The sequence below is a fragment of the Alligator sinensis genome, unplaced genomic scaffold (assembly GCF_000455745.1).
Source record: "Alligator sinensis unplaced genomic scaffold, ASM45574v1 scaffold343_1, whole genome shotgun sequence".
Taxonomy (NCBI): Eukaryota; Metazoa; Chordata; order Crocodylia; family Alligatoridae; genus Alligator; species Alligator sinensis.
Window position 1 is genome coordinate 1,324,668 of NW_005841947.1, and position 18,670 is coordinate 1,343,337.

An 18,670-nucleotide genomic window follows, 5' to 3' on the forward strand; every position below is an offset into this window, starting at 1 on the left:
GACAGAAGAAGGTTTTTACTTACTACAGGAGTAATGTTCTGGAACAGCCATACCAGAGGAGTAGTGGGAGCAAAAATCCTAAAGAGTTTTAGGACGGAGCTTAAGAAAGTCATGAAAGCATGAAAGGAATTATAAGATGTAGCTGGCTGTGAGAGCACCCAATTGGACACAATGGCCCAGGATGTCACTTCTACTCCTATGTATTTATATGTGAAAATAGCCAGTAGCTCAGTGGCTAGGGCACTCACCTGGGATTTAGACTCGAATTCAAGTTCCTGTTCTGCTAATTCAGCTGTGTCCTAAAAACCAAGCTGTACTGGGTCTCTTTTGTCTGGAGCAGAAATTCCATCCAGACTTGAGAACACCTCCTGGTGAATATTTCATCAAAACTTACGTTTCCATTAAAAGTTTGCATTTTGATGAATCTGTGCTTTTTGACAAATAATACCGCTTTGCTGAAAAATTTCATATCACATCTGTCTGTGAGTTGGTTTACTTTTTTGAGGTGAGAACAGACCCAAAGGGGGAGGAATATAAAGGAGAGAAAAGTAGCAGCTTACATGCAACTCATAAAAAGTTTAATCAGATTTTACAAATTGCTACGTAAGTGTCCAGCCCTCAGGAAATACACACCCAACAGGTGTATTCGTATGGTGTAATGCTTTCACATTATTGTAAGGGTTAAATGTGCTGTACTTCAATCCTCTGTAAGTTGGTAAGGGAGAATTCCTGTGGGAAGCACAGGGAACATTCCATCTCTCAGTAGTTTGCTCATGTAGTTGAATTAAACATTTTGATAAAAAAAACAGCTCCTAGTTGATTTTTGTTTTTTTAAAACACGATTACTCCCAATACAGGAAGCGTATTCTGCTATGAAATGGGAAGCAAAGCCCCCACTCTCCTGCCTGGGCACTGGATCTTCAAGAGGGTTAGGCAGAGGGGAAAAAATATTTTATCAGAAAGGGCAGAACTTGTGATAAGATAATGCTCTACCTCGTCTCTGAAAATGTTCCCTGCTTCCACCAGTACTTTCAGCCTCAACAGTCTCAAATGTTGTGTGAGTTTGTTCAACAGGGCAAACTCAGCTGCATCAGAATTACATTGCAATGCTGCATTAGCAGCCTGCACATAGCATGCTGACATTGTGTCAAAATGAAAACATAACCATGCCATGGGGGTAAGGTGAAGACAAATGTCATAGCACAATATATCAAATGTCACAGCACAATATATCAATGTGATATTCATTTGCAAGGTCTGAATGCAATTATCTGCCAGTATAATTTCAACAAGTTGAGAAAATTCAGTATGGCGACAATCTTGTAGAGGAGGAGTGTCTTAGTATACAAGTAATTTTGTGACAAAAAATTGTAAAGCTTTACACTCAGCACCAGTAGAAGAAAAGTGTCATTGTTTGTCCTGCGGCAAAGTTTAATTCTTTAGTATCCTCTGCTAAATAGACATTACATACTTTTTCACAAGGATGTTTATGGCAAGAAGGTTGCACTCAACAAAGGAAAGAAGATACCGTAGTGTTTTTCTGAGAAGAAACTAAAAACGCTTTGTGAAAAAAATGACTCTTCGCTGTTGTTTATAAATAAACACCACTGTCCTTCTGCAACCTTCAGTTCATGTTTAAAGAGCATATTGAACCAAACATGTTAACTGTAGTCTATTTTAGCTACAGGTAGATTTAAAGTAAAACCTCAGAGTCAACCACTCGCAAGGATTTTTGTGTGTAAAGGGAGAGGAGGAGATGGTATTTGATCCTAATTCAGATCCAAATTTTGCAGATAAATTCTAACTTTATACATTGGTTCAAACAGAACCATAGACATAAACACCCCTGTATGGCATGGTGTTTGAAATCATGACCCTGACACCAATTTCATGGTGCTGGCCCACTCTAACATGGGAGGCTTTCCAGTCTCCGAAACATCAAGCTGTTTACCATCTGTTTAACAAATCAAAACCTGAAAAACAGTAAATGGTATATTGATGAGGCTGATACCATAAAGGATAAGACTCACCCTGCTGAGACAGGTCAAAGTCAGACTTATATGTTTCTGTTGGTGCCACACGAAAAATAATACTCATTGGGTTATGCTCAAAGAGATGGTTTGGTGCCCACTCAAATGAATGAAAAGCTTTGTCCAGCTTTTTCATCAACAACATCAGCAAGAAAAAACACAAAAAAGCTGGATGAAAAAGGAAGTGAAAAGAAAGAGACAAGGAAGAAAACATTACATCTTGGGGACCTTTCATCTCTAAGAGTTCCCCGTTCCCAGCCACAAAATAAAGCAGCTGTCATGATGTGTGGTTTGCAGACAGATCAACACTGACATGCATACAGCTGTGCACATATGTTTAATAGCACATAGGCAGCCACATGGCAGATGGATTTTTCTTTAAGCAAAAGGGGTTCAGGGGAAAAGGAGACTGCTGAAAGACTCCTAGGAACTCATTTGCAAACCTGTTGCCCTATATAAAGAGTATCCAGAGGGAATCCAGAGGCTTAGTCTGGCATGCAGGTTTCTACCTGGGTATTTGCGCACAATTGCCAGGGTAGGTACTGAAACAAAGGCGTTAGCCCTTTTCTGAAGGTGCCTATATTTGCAAAGTGGGCTTTTCAATGGTAGCCAGCATTTAGTGTTACTTGTCTTTGCATCCATCCTCCATTTAGCTTTGTCTCTGCAGTATAAATTATACAGAGATAGCTATATAATATGAAAGTTAGATACACCAAGCACAGTTTTGCTGGTCTGCAAAAATGTCAACAGCGTTAACAATGTACTTATATCTGAACATACAGGTAGAGAAGAACACCATGACTGCTGGATAATGAACTGCAACAGCAAAATCACAATGCAGAGAGCTACCTTGCAGTCAGACCATTTTACCATCGGCTCTAACAAACTTGGCTGACTTTATACGTGGATGAAAGTTTCAAGATGTGCTTCCAGTGATTCAGCCACTGACCCCTTTTCTACTTGAATCTGGCAATGAATGCACCAGCCTCATGTACAATAGAAACTGGGCAACTGGACTTTCTCTTTCCCCATCTCCATTTTTTACTTTCCTCCCTAAATCCCTTCCTTCTCCCCATTAATTTTCCAGATTCATCTAGACTTTGCAGAAGTGACCTGTTTAACTCACAAACTCAAACACCTTCAAATAGGTTATATCATGTTAATTAGATAAGAGAAAACAATCAAAGTACCTCAGCTGATCACAATGGGATGGCTCCTTATATAACTCCATGTATCCTTATGTTTCTAATATGTGGAGCAGTGCCACTCTGATTAACATCCCATCTCCCCACCCCGGAGTAAAGACACCCTGTACAAGTTTGGGTCTCTGTAGCTCAGAGGATTTCTAGAATCTAGAGAACGCCTCTGGTCACCAAAACAGTCATCACAATCCATAAAGCCACGTATAACAAGGTGCCCATCACTATTCATCCCCACACAGCAGGTTCCTAGTTCAACTTTGCCATTACCATTTGCTAAACCACTTGAAAATTCACACTTCAGCTAATGATGCCCCAACCCCTGCAGAACATATTGGTTCTCTTTCTTTTTTTTCTTTTTTTGTAGTGGATTTCTTCTAGTTTCCTGATTACTTTTTCAGAATCTATTCTTACTACATTGTAGCAGGTCAAAAATCAAGAGAAGAATCTGATTTTTTTCATGGCATCATTTTTTTTATGTGACCCTGTTGTTGGTTACGTCTTTTTGCTTCAGAATTCAATATAGGTTATGCCTCTTGTGTTTAAGGCCCTTCATCCTAGAGTGCTGCCTTAGTTATATGAATTGATTTCTATATACACACCAGTATAGAATTTGTCCTCTGTGTCTAATTTGTAGCTCATCTCACTAGTTCTTCCATTTGCAGATGCCAAGTACGGGCCGTTGCCCATATTGTTACTTCCTTTGAGCATTCTTTTCCTTCAAGAGCTATGCATAACTGGGAAAAGCACTCTTCATTTTCCATCCTAAACACTGTGTAGTATTGCCACTTCCTTTAAGTATGTACAGTATTTCACTCGCATACAGCTAAATTTCAGACATGGATGAAGTAGCTCATATGGCTAATTTGTACCTTGGCTTATTAATTAAAATGGGATACTTCAGGATGATACAGGAAATGCAAGATTTATGATATAGCCTTTTGGTCACGCAAATGTTCATTAGGTGATATATGGCAAAGTTTGGTCTTGACAATCCTGTTCTTTTCTGAAATAATGGAAAAAGTCCTAAAATATACAATTCCTCATAAAGCTCCAAAACAAAAAATGATGTTTCATCATAGGGGGGCTGGACCTGATGATCTTATGAGGTCCCTTCCAGCCCTAAACTTCTGTGAATCACAGACTTGGTATTATGACTGCTGCTGCTACTACCTCATTAGGCCTGTCTCTTGTTTTGTGTATTTGCTAAAAGTTATCCTCTGTCACAAAACATATAATAGTGCGCATATGAGCTGGATGAGACCAAAGATAAAATGAAAGGCTACAGTGGCCATTTCTACAGAACTTTTTTTCTGGGAACATTTGCAGTTTATCATAATACCTGGGGAAAAAATGGTGTCAGTTCTACCCTTAAGAGGTAAATCAAGCAATGTTGCCCAATGCATATATTTGAAGCATAGTCTGTGCAGTCTAAGGGCATCTTAGAAAATGCTATCAATGTGGCCTCAGAAGTGTCTAATTTAGTTTTAAATGCCTAGAGCAAAGAAGAGGTGCAGATACCATGAGAAGTGCTACCCTGAGGTGTGTACCTTATTGGACCTATACAGCATCGATCACCTTGATGTCTAAGCAGACTACTTTCTTTACCCTATAGTCTTTGCCAGCACAAGCTAAACAGCCTTGAACTAAATCCATAGTTCTATATAGGTAGCATTTTTGTAGGAGGCACTCTTCCTTCTGAGTCAGTGCTCAGTGATGTTAGAGTGCTAAGAATGTGATAATTCACTGATGGACAAGTTCCAGTAGTATGGAATATACATACAGATACTGACAACTACTTACCATTGTCTGGTACAATAAATATTGGTGCTCAGAAACTAGCACCTGGCAGACTGGAACAGTGCCAGTTGTCTTTTGACACATGAATCACTGACCACCCGAATGATGATTCTCATAACAGTGACGGGATTAATAGCATGTCCCTCTGCTTCATTTACATTATCATCATTCTACCAGACATGGTTTCATGAATGTATGTGGAATACATGGATTTATTAGAAGCAGCAGGTCCAAAATGATCCAAAAGTCAGTTCCTATGCAGGATATAATAGATCCTGGATCTAACTGTTGTGAGAACCTTAGGTGAAATTAAGAGAGGCAATGCTCAGTAGAACCTACCTATACTTGTTTTTTGAGAAAATGGGCTGAAAATTCCAATAGACAAGTCATGTGCTATGGCAATTCTCACATCCAGGTCACTAATTTAATTCCATTTTTGGTTGACAGTGACTGAAAGTTATCATCTGATGACTATTCAGAAGCTCAAGGATAGAGGGGTCTGAATGAAATTCCTGGGTGTTGGTGTTCACAGCCCCAATACGATGACAGGCACCACCACACCATAAACTCATCACTACTGTAGATACTATGTGACACCACCATTGAGAGACTCAGTGGAGAGGCTCAAAAGCTAAACAGACAAGTTCGAATTATCATTCTCAGTAAGTGGATGGTTTCAGTCTCCATGTGATAATTTCAAGACAAATGCAAACTCGTACTGCAAATATGATTTGAAGGGTCTTGTAACATGTGACTTGTGACAATGTATTTAGGGCACAAGATATACTTGATTCCTATAAGCTACTCTAGAGATGCAGATGGAGCAGAGAAAAGATGTAATTCTCCCGCTAGTTTGAGGGAAAGGGCATTCCTACAGGTTCCACCCTACTTCCAAAGCTGGAGACTGAATGGCCCTTATGTAGCCTGTTTTGATGATTTGGGCAGTCCCCAGTGGCTGCAGCAGGGAGCTAGACCTGGACTCCATGCTGGTAAGTAGGGGGCAGGGGAGGGGAGGCTGGAGGAGGGGGAAGCAGACCATGGGGGGACCCCTGCTAGGCCTCATCCCCTGCCTGCTCCCCCAACCCCCGCCCACTCCCCCAGCCCTCCCATGGGTGCCCTGCCCACCCCAGATCCCAGTGCTTTAAGAAAAAGCCCTCACTCACCAGGTGCTGCCAGAGGGGGGAGGCAATCCCTGCTGCCCCCCACTGCCCTATGATGCATAGGAGGCTCCGCCCTAAGCGGAAGAGCCCCCTACATGGTGTGGGGCAGCAGGGGGGCAGCCATGATCGCCCTCCACTGGCCAGGAACCAGTGAGTTCAGGCTTTTTTTTTTCCCTTAAAGGGCTGGAGCTGGAATGGGCAGGGAACCCATGGTGGGGCTGGGGGAGCAAGGAGGGGTTGGGGGACTCGTGAAGAGCCCTCCATGCAGCGTGGGGTAGTGAGGAGCAGCAGGGATTGCACACCCCCGCCCCTCGCATCTGCTGAGTCAGGGCTTTTTTTTAAAAAGTGCCAGGAGCTAGGGCCAGTGGGGCAGCCACTGCAGGGCTGGCAGAGCAGGCAGGGGATGTGCCTGTGTGATTCGGAGATTCAGCAGCAGCCGACTCTCCAAATCAGATTCAGGTGAATCAATCTGGGACAGTGATTCAAATCACCGAAATGAATCACCATCCCCTGAATCGGCCAAATCCAAAACGAATACTAGCCACTTCGCACAGGCCTAATATCTAATATAGTGTTTGTTGCCCCTGGCCCAACTGCCTCTCCTTGCTGCTGCATACTACATAGCTATTTCATACCCCAGAACCAGAACAATGTTAAAATGGCTGGTAATCTAAATGCATATGGCATACGGCCCCCACCATAGCTGTTGATGCAGAAAGGGTTAACACAGATGCACACATTTCCAGCCCTTGAGCATCATTAACATTTTGTATCAATACCGCAAAGTTCTGTGGTGAGAATAATAGGATTGGTCCGTGGCTGCTCTGAACTGCCCTTGTTGGATAAATACATAATACATCCTGGCAAAGGTCTGGTAGGGACTTTAATCAATTCCCTTTCTCAGGAACATAAATGTTACATCAGACGTAAGCCATGTTACCTGCCCTGGGGGGCTCTAGTCCCTTTGCTGCGTAGGCCTGACATGGGCACTAACACGAAAGAGAGCTAGGCCTGTGCATGGTAGACTCTTACCAGTTTGTAGTACAGTTTGTAGTAATGGAGTCATTATAGGTTTAGGACATCTTATGACAAAAGAAAAATGGAAAAGAAAAGAAATATGGGGATACGGTCAGCATGATGGATTGCCTCAAATACCTCTGCATGTGAGCTGGCAATGCCACACCACCTTGGACAGTAATCACATCATATCAAATCAATCACATCAAAAAAGGACTACTCTTCTTGTGGCATGTTTCAGGAAGCTCTTTTACAGTCATTTCTTTTACCACTGAACAAGGTATTGGATGTGGGTTTACAAGGCTTGATCTACATACAATATTTCTCCTGGAAGAACTCAAGTTCTACTGGCAAAACCTTGACTGTCTTTAACTTCATAACTCCTCTGGGGTGGCAGAATCCCCCCTCTCCTGATTTTCTGACAGCAGAGTTACACTGTCTATGCTGAGCAGAGTGACTTCTGCTGCCCTGTACACATGCCTGATTCTCCCATATCTTCTGTTAGCTTTAGTGGCCCCTTCATCAGCGGCTGCTTCTCAGGGTGCATGCCATGCTCTGGGTGTGCAGCTGCTGTAGTGGAGCTGTGTGGCACACCAGAAGCACACATCTATCCCTGTGCTCTGCCAGCTTGGACGTAGCAGCTGGGACCTCCGCCAGTTGAACATGTAAGCATGGACAAGGCCCTAGACTAACATGAAGAATACCCCAAGACTAGGGATGTTTGGATCTGGAATTTTAGGTCCTAATTTTCAGGTGCCCAATAACTTGGAATTTCCACTTTAAGACATTATGGACCTCATCATCAGGTGCGATTTGATGGAATCAGTGGAAACTGGATCGTCTCAATACTTCTGAAAATCAGTTCCGTGGGGTCTCAAAAGTTGGGCATCCAAAACCGAGGGGCACAAAATGTTAGCGGACACTTTAGAAAATGTTTGCTTTAGTTCCAGCCCATCTCAAATGATCCATTAGTACTGCAATGCATCAGCAGTCCTAAGCTTCCTTGTATACAGCAATAAAAACTCTTACTATTTTAGAGACTCCATTGATTTTACACAATCAATGTGTGTTATGAAACAGGAGGAAAATGTAAACTTTTTTAAATTAAAAAAAAAAACAACTTACTAGAAACTTGGCAAAATGAAGAAAAAGGCATGAGAATTCTACATTTCTGTCTGATCTAGATGTTAAGAAACAAGTCCCTGGATTAAAGCAGTATTTTTTCAGGGAAAAAAACCATTGAGTTGACAACTTATATACCAACAGCCAAGCAGAAGTGAATCAAACAGGAAAGAAAAAACCCAGGCAGAACATGGGTTTGCAAAGGAAACCAGTGATAGATTTTTAACTCTAGCACTGTTGGGGCCATGAACAGTAAGCATATTATTACACATACCAAAGTTAAGTGAGAACAATGTTAACACCAGGTTGGATGCATTGGTATTAATATAAATGGTACTGGTTCACACAATGCTGCCAGTCCTACTGTGGTATGGGTTTCAGATTAGGGGGTTGCAGCCCAATAAGTACAGGTCAAAAAACCTAGTGGAAAGGTTTTCTATGCTTGCTGCAGCCCTGCACTGTGTTTTGTGCAGAATGAGAGCTTGAAAGGCATATTACCCACTAGGGCTGGCTGTACCCATACCGGACAGGAATGTTCCATCCACTGCCTCCCTAACTTCATCCAGAAATACACACGTTCATTCTGCAGGTGTTTCCAATTCTTCCCATCACACCACAGCACTGGATTATTCTGAGACCCACAGACTGATGCTGCCCAGAAGCTTGGGCAGACAGCTGGGTTAGAATACTAATATATGCTTATAAGGGAGCGTGACAGCCAGAGGGACCCATAAAACACTTCACAGGGGGGCTCCAGCTCTCCTTGAATGAACTCCAAATAAAATACATGAATCATGTCATGGAGCGGTCTAAAATGCCTAGTACTTACGTGACAGACTGGAGAGGTACCTTCAGGAGAAGACCGCAAATTGATCTCAAGGATCTGAAAAGGAGTAAAGAGAAAAAACAACATGAAGAAATAAAGCAGCTATAAGCGAGCCAAATTATATCACTGGTGATTCCTGTAGGAAAGAAAAGACTTTTCACTTTATGGACCTTGCAAGCTCCCAAATTACCTGAGCAAAGGTACTGGATATCTCAGGGAACTGGAAATGGGAAAAGGAGCCTTCCTGTCTAAGATGTCAGTTTGAATTCAACCCAAGCTGGCAGAGACTAAATGATGTTACCATTTGGTGCTGTTCAGTTACTTATGTGACATATGTTGCAGTCTCAGTGGAAAGGTGTTCTTGTTACAAAACCTACCATTGTAATCGGCACTAACCGGCCTCCTGGTTAGTGTCCTCGGAAGAAAGGCTAGGGATTAAATTGGCCAGAGAAACATGACTTCCTGTCTAGGATGCAGCTGTAGTTCTTTCAGGTTCCAGGCATGCTACGGGGACTCGGTGGGAAGGAAGTTTGCTCTCGAGCTGCTAAGTCTGTCACTAAACTGTGGCATGCAAGTCCCTTCTTTAAGATCAGAAACTTTGGGCTCTAGGACTGACTTGTTATGTATATACTCAGGGGAAAGCGGGATCACTGCTTCTAAGGAGACCGTCTGGAAAAACTATAGCCTCCTAGTAGTTGAATGCTTTAGCTGTCAACAGACACTGTGTATAAGGGCATCATTTTGACACTGTAATGTCCAGTCATTTTCACAGCAGAGGTACAGGAAATAAAGAAGTACTCCTGAGAAGGTTACCAAGCATGCTAATAACTACTACTGAGTAACTGTATAGATGGCATGTCCCTACTGTAGCGCACTACTTTATGGAAACTGTAGTTTGGAAGATTAACGTACCCATTTTCTCATCATCTCATTCCTTTAAATGGAAGGTTTGCAGAGCAGAGAAGTCAAATGAATTTTAAATTTAAATTAATGGTGCCATGTAAAGGAAGAAGAGGTCTTTGGAAAGAGATCTTTCTGCTGTCAGCAGAAGTAGCAATGTTTATTTAACAATTATTAGTCAACAAAGGATTTTACAGAACTGGATGATCTACTATTACAGAGCCATGTCCTGAAACATTGTTCCAAGGAGATCTTTACTCCTGTATTCCTGAATGTATGTCAAGCTCTATATTCAGGAATAAGAAGCATGGCAGGGATGAAAATGGGGTGAAAGGCTGGTATTAAGAGGGAAGATGGAGAAGTAAGGTAAGTGTGTAGCAAATTGTGGGCCTAGGAGACTAGAATAAGAATGGCTATGAATGTGTGGAAGTATGCACACACATATTTGAGCATGTGGCCAAAAAGGCAGGTAACTGAGAAAGTGAAAAGGAATAGGCACAGAGAATTCCAGGAAACAAAACATTCAGAAAAACAATGGACCAGCCAACAAGCTGTAGACAACTTCCGCAGGGTCAGCTACCCAAGAAAGAGCTACAGGAGGCCTTATTTAGCAGGATTCTCCTCTGCATGTGTGAGAGATGCCAACCACTGTCACATGTGAGAAGAACTTGACAGACAGCAGACAGAAAGGCTGAAGAACCGCAGATTCACAAACCAGCTAGGGGTATGTGAATCTCAGGGCTTCTGTTACTTTTAAGGACTTGTAATTGTCAAGAGCTTTAATAGTAAAGTGTTTGTGGGTAAGCAACTCTTTGGCTATGCTTGTGTTCCTTGCTTTGCAACCAAGCTGTCCCTTAAGGGTTTAAAGGAAAAGTCCAGAGGGCCTCCAGTCTAGGGGAAGTTGTGAGAGTATATGTGTGTATGTTCATGCCTTGGAGGGTTGGCAGGTGTGAGACACTGGTTGGGAGGTGTGAGACACTGGTTTTAGTCTGTGGCAACTGGATAGTAGCACACCGCTTCCGAAGGGAAGGGTCTTGGACAAGAGGCAAGAGCTGAGAACATGCCCCGTTGCCCCAGAGCTAGAAACAGACTAGACTCTTCCCCGACCCAGATGACTTGGAAGTAAACAAGACCCAGCAGCTCAGTCTACTTGCAACACAAGAGTGAACTTGGGGTACTGGGTCAGGCTGCGACAAGCACTTCACTAGGATGGTTTGCTGGACCCTTAAAAATGTAATCAATAGGTCCAGCCTGTCCAGTACCCTCCATCTTATAAGACTCCCCTTCCCAGTCCTTTTCCATCAGTTCCACATCTCAGCCCTCCCACATCCCCTGCAACTTGTTCCAGGATGCCAGGTCCACACCTCTTAGTATAATTTTGCCTAATCCCCCCCTGCCCACTTTTATCCCAGCTTCCCTCTTTGCTATGCCCTTGGGATGCAGCTTCTCACCATTCTCCATTACAGTCTGGAGAAGTTTCCTCCTCTTTGCTGGAGGGAGTGAGGTCATTGAGGGAGCACAGAAGAGACAGCCTCCCTGCCCCTGGTTTCTATGTTTAGTACCACAACATCCTCAAGAAGCTGAGGGCAGTTGCTGTAGGGGTGACCTGTTCAGGCCCTCCCTCTCTTGGATGGAGCATGCTTATAGTCCACAGAATCTTTGTGGAACATAGCTGCCAAAGTCTAACAAGCCTTGAATGGGCATGTGCAAACTAAGATTTTCCCAAATTGGTCAAATTTAGTTTTCTGATGGAGTGAGTGGGCAGGGGAAGCATAAAATACAAACCCCCTAATACCAGGATGACTTTCAAATGTCAAACTCCTGCTGCAAAACATAGAGAACCTAGAACTTTTCAGTGAAATGATCGCTAGAATCTTTCAACATGGTAATTTCTTTAACAATGTGTTTTTTTCTTTTTTCTGAGCTTGGTTTTCAGAACTGTTTGGGCTGAAATTTTCCATGATGAAGAAGGGGAATGAACTGGAAGCAGGCACCAAATGGTTAAAATTTGACTAATTTATAAGCATCTGAAAACTGGATATAACAATGGGAAGCATCAGACAGCCTTAGTTAATGCTATAGCTATACCTGGCTATCTGCACTGCCTGTAACAATTACTTTAATTCCTGAAGATGCCAGAAGTCCTTTACAGACTATTGTCCCAGTCCTCTGAGATGCTCCTGACTTATATGAGAGGAAGGTGCTTTCAGCATTTGACAAGAGGCATTTATACCTTTGCAGAACTGGGCCCTAGAAAAGGTTTTGAAAAATCATATTGAGGCTACTGAAATGCACTCAGCTCTGAGATGAAACTTAGCAGCTGTTCAGTAGTGCTGGTACGCAGCAGTGCTATAGAAGAATCCAGTGGAGGAAGAATACCATCATATCCAGGGAAAACTGGAGGGAACTTTTAGACAGGCACAATGTAATTATTCAATTTGAAATTTGGCAAATGAGCAGAGCTAACACTCTGCCAAAAGCACCATACATTTTTTAATGATCATAAATGGATCAGGCACTTGATTCTAAGTTCTGTCCAAAAGACAAAGTATAAAAATAAGGCTTTCCATTTGTGGCATCTAAAAAACAGGATGTATCTGAGGAAACTGTGATTCACTCCATGTAACGATAAGTACAGAAGACGTATGCTAGAGAGAAGGGGAGGGGGGACAAATTCTGTTCTCTTACATCTGGTACAATGTCCCTGACTTCACTCGGATTAAGAGCAGAATATGAACCATTCAAATGGTAGGGTGTAACTTTTTATCATATGGCACTGTGTGTCACTGGAGACACACTTAACCTAATTACATTACATTAATACAGCAGAGTTCTCCAAGACACGCTATTATATAACATATATAAAATCTATGAAAATTGACCATTTTTCTAGTACTCCATATTGTAAGTGGAATAATCCTCTGACTCATATGCCACTCTTAGCCTTCTCTTTTTATGGCATTTGTTTTCAACACAAATATTACTGCATTTGATAGGTGTGGGCAAGATGATCCAATTGATCTTTTCCACTTTTAGTTTACTAGATAATTTCCAAGAAAAGATCATTACTATTTTGAGCTGAATTCCACCTTATAGGAATCCCCATCCTCAGAGGTGTATGTGAATTTTCTACCAGGGCCTGGGGGCAGGGGATGTGGAACTGACTCCTAACCCAGGCAGGAATCACATAACAACAGTGCAAACCATGCACCTGTATGGCTACGGGCCCCTGTTGCATTATGGTTATATTTTAGCATGGCCATCTGGTCAAGAATAGGAGCACCAAACTGAACCTTTGGTACAAGGCCTCCAAAAGGCAAACCCTGATGTTGACTCCTGGATTTGACTCAATACTCCAATGCTTCCATGGTTACTATTTATGGTACGTCTATACTTCCTCTAAGACCACTGAAAAGGGGTAAGCCCCACCACTTTGTTCCTACTCTGTACACACTGCAAACTGGAAAAATGGCATGTGACTATGGTTAAGATGGTATCAGGATGTGCCCAGCACTGTTTTGCTGAGGACACTTGAGACTGAGACCCTGAAAGCATCCCTGGGCATGCTTCAAAAAGCGACCACAGGACATATTTCTTCAGGTAAAGCACGATTGGATAGCTAGGTATTATTTCTCAGCAGTGATCTTGGGACTGCAATGGAGGAGGTCTAGATATTTGTTTAAAGGGAGTGTTGTCCAGTGGATAAGATACTCGTCTGTTTGTCAGGATAGCTAGGGCCAAATCCTGTTCTACCTATCAGACACCTAAGTGGATTTCCTAAGGCATCTAACTGCCATATTACTTGAGTTAGCTTCAGTCCCTGGAAATCCATTAAGGCAAAAGGCAAGGGGCCCCTCCTTTATGCTTAAGATTAAGATTCTAATGCTACAGGGCTATATTAATAGGCAAGTCATTTATAAGTTAAGGGAAGTGATTCTTCCACTGCATTTGACACTGGAGTACCGGGTCCAGTTATGGCACCACGCTTCAAGAAAGATGTGGACAAATTAGAAAGAGTCCAGCAGAGAGTAACACAAATTATTAGAGGTCTAGGAAACAATTTACAAGGAAAAACTGGAAGAAGTGGGATTATTTAGTGAGGAGAGGAGTCGGAGGGGGGATTTGATAACAGTCTTCAAGTACCTAAAGGGTGGTTATGAAGAGGATACTGACAACCTATTATCTGTAGCCACAGGGGACCATACAAGGAGCAATGGTCTTAAATTGAAGCAAAGGAAACTCAGGTTGGATATTAGGAAGCACTTTCTCACTATGAGGGTTCCAATTAAGCATGGAACAGGATGCCCAGAGTGGTTGTGGAATCTCTTCCTTGGAAGTTTTTAAAAGCAGGTTAGACATACAAAATGATCCTGCCTTGAGCAGGGTGTGGGACTAGATGACCATCTGAGGTCCCTTCCAGCCCTACCTTCCTATGATTTAATGATTCTTTTTCTGTGTTATAGAAATAGACATGTTAACAATTTTTCAGGACTCACAACCAGGGGGTGGAGGGAGGGAACAGGATAGTACTTAGGTGCTTAATAGAGCAACTAGGATCTGTGAATGAGATTTAGTTCTGCCACTGACATACTGTGGCCAAATTTTCCCACCCTTGTTTACAGACCCACTCACAATTAAAGGGACTACTTAAGGAAGAAGGACTAGATCTTTCAGAGGTGTTGAAGCACCAGAAGTCCAATGAAAGCTTTTTTCTGCTAGAAGCATTTTGCCCTGACTGTCTTTGAAAGAGGTTAGTCTCAATGGAGGATGGGAGAACAATCCATTAGGGAAATCCTAATGTTATTACATTCTCTATCTAAATGGGGCCTAGTCTGATCCAAGCTCATGTCAGTAGAAAAACTGCAAAGCACCAGACCCTTGTGAGCTGAAATTCAGTGCAGCCCTGTGAATCTGAGGGGGAGAGAAAGTTCATTGCATGTCTGACACGGGCAGAGACAGATTACCACAAAATTAAATTGAGGATTTTAGTGGATATAATTGTTGTTTTTATATATTAATGAACAACAATAATACGTGATCTTGAATTGAATACCAGGGTTGACATTTAATCTGAGCTCTCATGTTATCCATAAACGTTCATAAACGTCACAAGACCCCCACCCCTTGATTGAATTATGACCTAGCATGCAATTTGGGAAACGTGGATTAATCTACATAGATTTATATTTCTGCAGGGCACATTGTTATTTTGTTGATTTATACCCCTTTTTCCTAAATGTCCTTTTCATCCTGAATCCAGGAAAACACATGCAAATGTCTAACACAAGAGCAAAGGCATCAGCTCAAAAGCCGGTGGGCAGCAGCAGATGGAAAACTGGTAGCCAAACCCGTACTAATTACCACTTGCCACTTGAAGTCACCTCTGTTAATGGCCAGCAAAATCTTGGTCCCTGGGAGATTTCCTATCACCTCTACCTTAACTCTCATGACAGCCGGCTGCCACCTAGCATGCTTCTCACAAGGTGCTGACCTGCCCATCTGTGTAATAACCCACATTACAATCTGCTTGCTAAAGGGGGCCAGAGGTGGAAATTGCTCTAATATTAGGGGGTTGTTTCAGGAAGGCTAAAGGAACACGGTTCAAACATTAGTTTAACCTCCTATCTGTGAGAGAGAGCACTGGCAAAAAGGCTTTTCATTAAATGTTGAGACCAGCACCAGGAAAAGTACTTTGGCAATATATAAGGAAATCTGATCAAAAAGGCCTTTTTTGGTCATACTGCCTTAAATGACCACCTATTTTAACAGCCAAAATATGCAATGATATTTGCTTGGGGACTTATAATGATGCCTGTGGCATGTAAACAATCTGAGAGAGCAATCAAATAGTGGTCCTTCACATACTCTTTCCTCTTCACGGGGCCAGTCCTGCCCCCTTTGAAGTCAATGGCATTTGGCCATTGATTTTAGGATCAAACATTTAAGGAATGATTGGCCAGGTTCTCTTCTTACCATTAGACCCCTTCTACTTCTATTTGTTCCTACCTGCAGCAGTTCAGCTCCCCAATCTAATCCCTTCTCATAGTGAATAGCAGCAACCCCTTCATTCTTACAAAGTTTTCATGGAAGGATCTGATGCACTGGGGTTATTAAACAAGAAAGGAAATGAAAGTCAGTCTGGTTGGCTTAGCTGCCAGGGAAGCCAAGATTCAAAACAGACCTTTAAGGCGGTCTCAAAATTGGCACTCGCTGTTCAAGTTGAAGCAAGGCAAGGTGGCTGAGAATGCTGCAAGTCAGCGTTGAAGAGCAATGGCATAGTCACGTAAGCACTCCCATATCTGGCATGGCAGAAGGTTGTAATAGAAATTATTTCTTCAGAGTTACAAGCAGCATTTATATACCTTTTAGAGTAAAGATTTGTTTTGATACACAGTGATTTGTATAAGCACGATTAAACTTAATAATGAAACCGAAAAGATACATTATGAGCTACAGAGGTATAAACAGTTTTTATAAAAAAAAGACAACCCAATTAGCGGTTCCATATGTCTGCACGATGGCATGAGATAATGATTTAAGAACCATTTTGATTTATGGGTGATACATAGGTTACTTATTATCCAAGGACAAAGCTTGTAAAACATCTCCAGCAGAGACTAGCCCTATAAGATAAGAGAGGAAATATATACCTTTCTCTTTTTGTCTTCTACTTAAAGATAAAGAGGTTACACTTTCCTAATCTCCCATTTTTTAAATGTACATCAAGTGAGCTAACTATACCTTAGTGATTTCTCTAATCAGTATAAGAGTTATTTCATTCTGAAATATGGTTTAATTTTGTACCTGCACTGCAGTAGAAGATTTTTTTTGGTAATTAAGAACCAGAAAAGTTAGTCTATACTGCAATTTGATATCCTTTTAAGATGATGTAATGTACACAGGAAGGCTAAGGGGCATTTATTCTATGCAGTTTAAATATACACATGTGCATGCATGCATACACACATTAGTACACAGACAATTTTAATATATAAAAGGCTTTATGCACCTTTCATTTGAAGGTATAAAAGGAAAGTATGGGGAAAACAGATTTTTGGAACAAATGGTGCTTTCCAGTAAGACTGGTTGATACAGTTTTTTTCATAAGACAAAGCAGGCTAATCAAAATCAAAGACTTAAATCTAATTGTGTATGACTAATTGACTCCCTTTTTATATTTGAAAAAGGGAGTCACTTTGACATGTTCCTTGGGTAACCACACCCCAAAGAAGTCCTAACAACAGTCTGGATAGAAAATAATAAAAAACAGGTGCAGTAAAAAAGGACACTTATATCTGCAAACTGAACTCCAATTAACATCTGTCAGGAGTCTCCAGCTGCCTAAGAAGTATCTTCAATCAAGAAAATGTCTCCATACAAAGCACCTTTGAGGAAAACATCTTCAAAGAAAGAGCTGAAGAGCTCTCTGAAGGAAATATCACGTCACTGCTCCAGCAGTTGCTGTGGCACATTTGTGGATGCAAACAAACTTTATAAAAAGTATATTAAAGGGTTAAGTTAGTGTTTATTCATGAGCCAGGCTGGCACCTGTATCTGGGGCATGTATGCTGACATGAAGATGATAAAAAACAGTATTAATTAAAATTTGTAATAGCTGCTAATCAATGACCAATTCCTGGAGCGAATTCTGTAAGAAAAAAGCCACAGGAGGACGCTAAGTCAACTGATACTCAAAACAAAGTCCAATACTGGCTACTTCTAAAAGAGGGTTCAAATGTAACATTTGTGTTCAACTTTAAGACTTCAGTATATGACAGCACTTAAACAACTGTAAGTGAGAGCTCAAATACTGTCCTAAAAAGGGATACCTTTCTGAACCAGGGGTTAAGGAAACAGTTTATTCTGTTTTTGTTCCTTAGTTAAGGTGACATCCTATAAGATAGGAAGTGTAATTAAAATAATACTGAATTATTAAGCAAACTGAACATGAATCACTGTAATGTTAAGTTGAAAAAATATTATACTGGTGATCACAGATACTGGTATTAATAAAAGCAATTACTGAAGTTTGGCTTGTTTTCTCATATTAATAATTGGGTAATTACTATAAAAATCCAACGATTTGTATAAAGAGTTACTGATGTGAGGAATTGACCCAGGCAAATGAGTTAAGTCATTGGATGATTGGTTTCTATAGGTAATTATTACTTACTTTCTGGATATTAGGGGCTCTCTGGGGTGATCCAATAAATCTAGTGTCTTCTGATAATTTCTATAAATGGTATCATTTGAATTGCACTTTAAATCAAGAGCCAAGATACTCCAATGTATTTTATATAATTTCTTTTTAAAGTGAGGATGCCAGTTCTCCCTGACTTCACTTTTACTTCAAGACATAACTAAGCTAGTAATTGATGGAAGTCACTCATCGTGGTGTCCTGTGACCAGTGGGGTCCCCCAAGGCTCTGTCCTTGGACCCATACTGTTCAACATCTTCATTAATGATGTGGACACTGGAGTCAGAAGCGGACTGGCCAAGTTCGCCGATGACACCAAACTTTGGGGCAAAGCATCCACACCAGAAGACAGGCAGGTTATCCAGGCTGACCTGGACAGGCTCAGCAAGTGGGCAGACGAGAATCTGATGGTGTTCAA

At 41.5% G+C, this 18,670-nt stretch overlaps 1 protein-coding gene across 37 annotated transcripts in view; it reads right to left on the reverse strand.

The window, feature by feature from the left end:
• ZBTB20 (zinc finger and BTB domain containing 20) overlaps positions 1 to 18,670 on the reverse strand; it is a 621,054-nt gene that overhangs the window by 147,284 nt on the left and 455,100 nt on the right. For all 37 annotated transcript variants that reach the window (XR_003093196.1, XM_025199647.1, XM_025199650.1 and 34 more), the window contains one exon: positions 9,158 to 9,211. The gene's annotated coding sequence lies outside the window, so the exon portion shown is untranslated. The remainder of the gene's footprint in view (positions 1 to 9,157; positions 9,212 to 18,670) is intronic.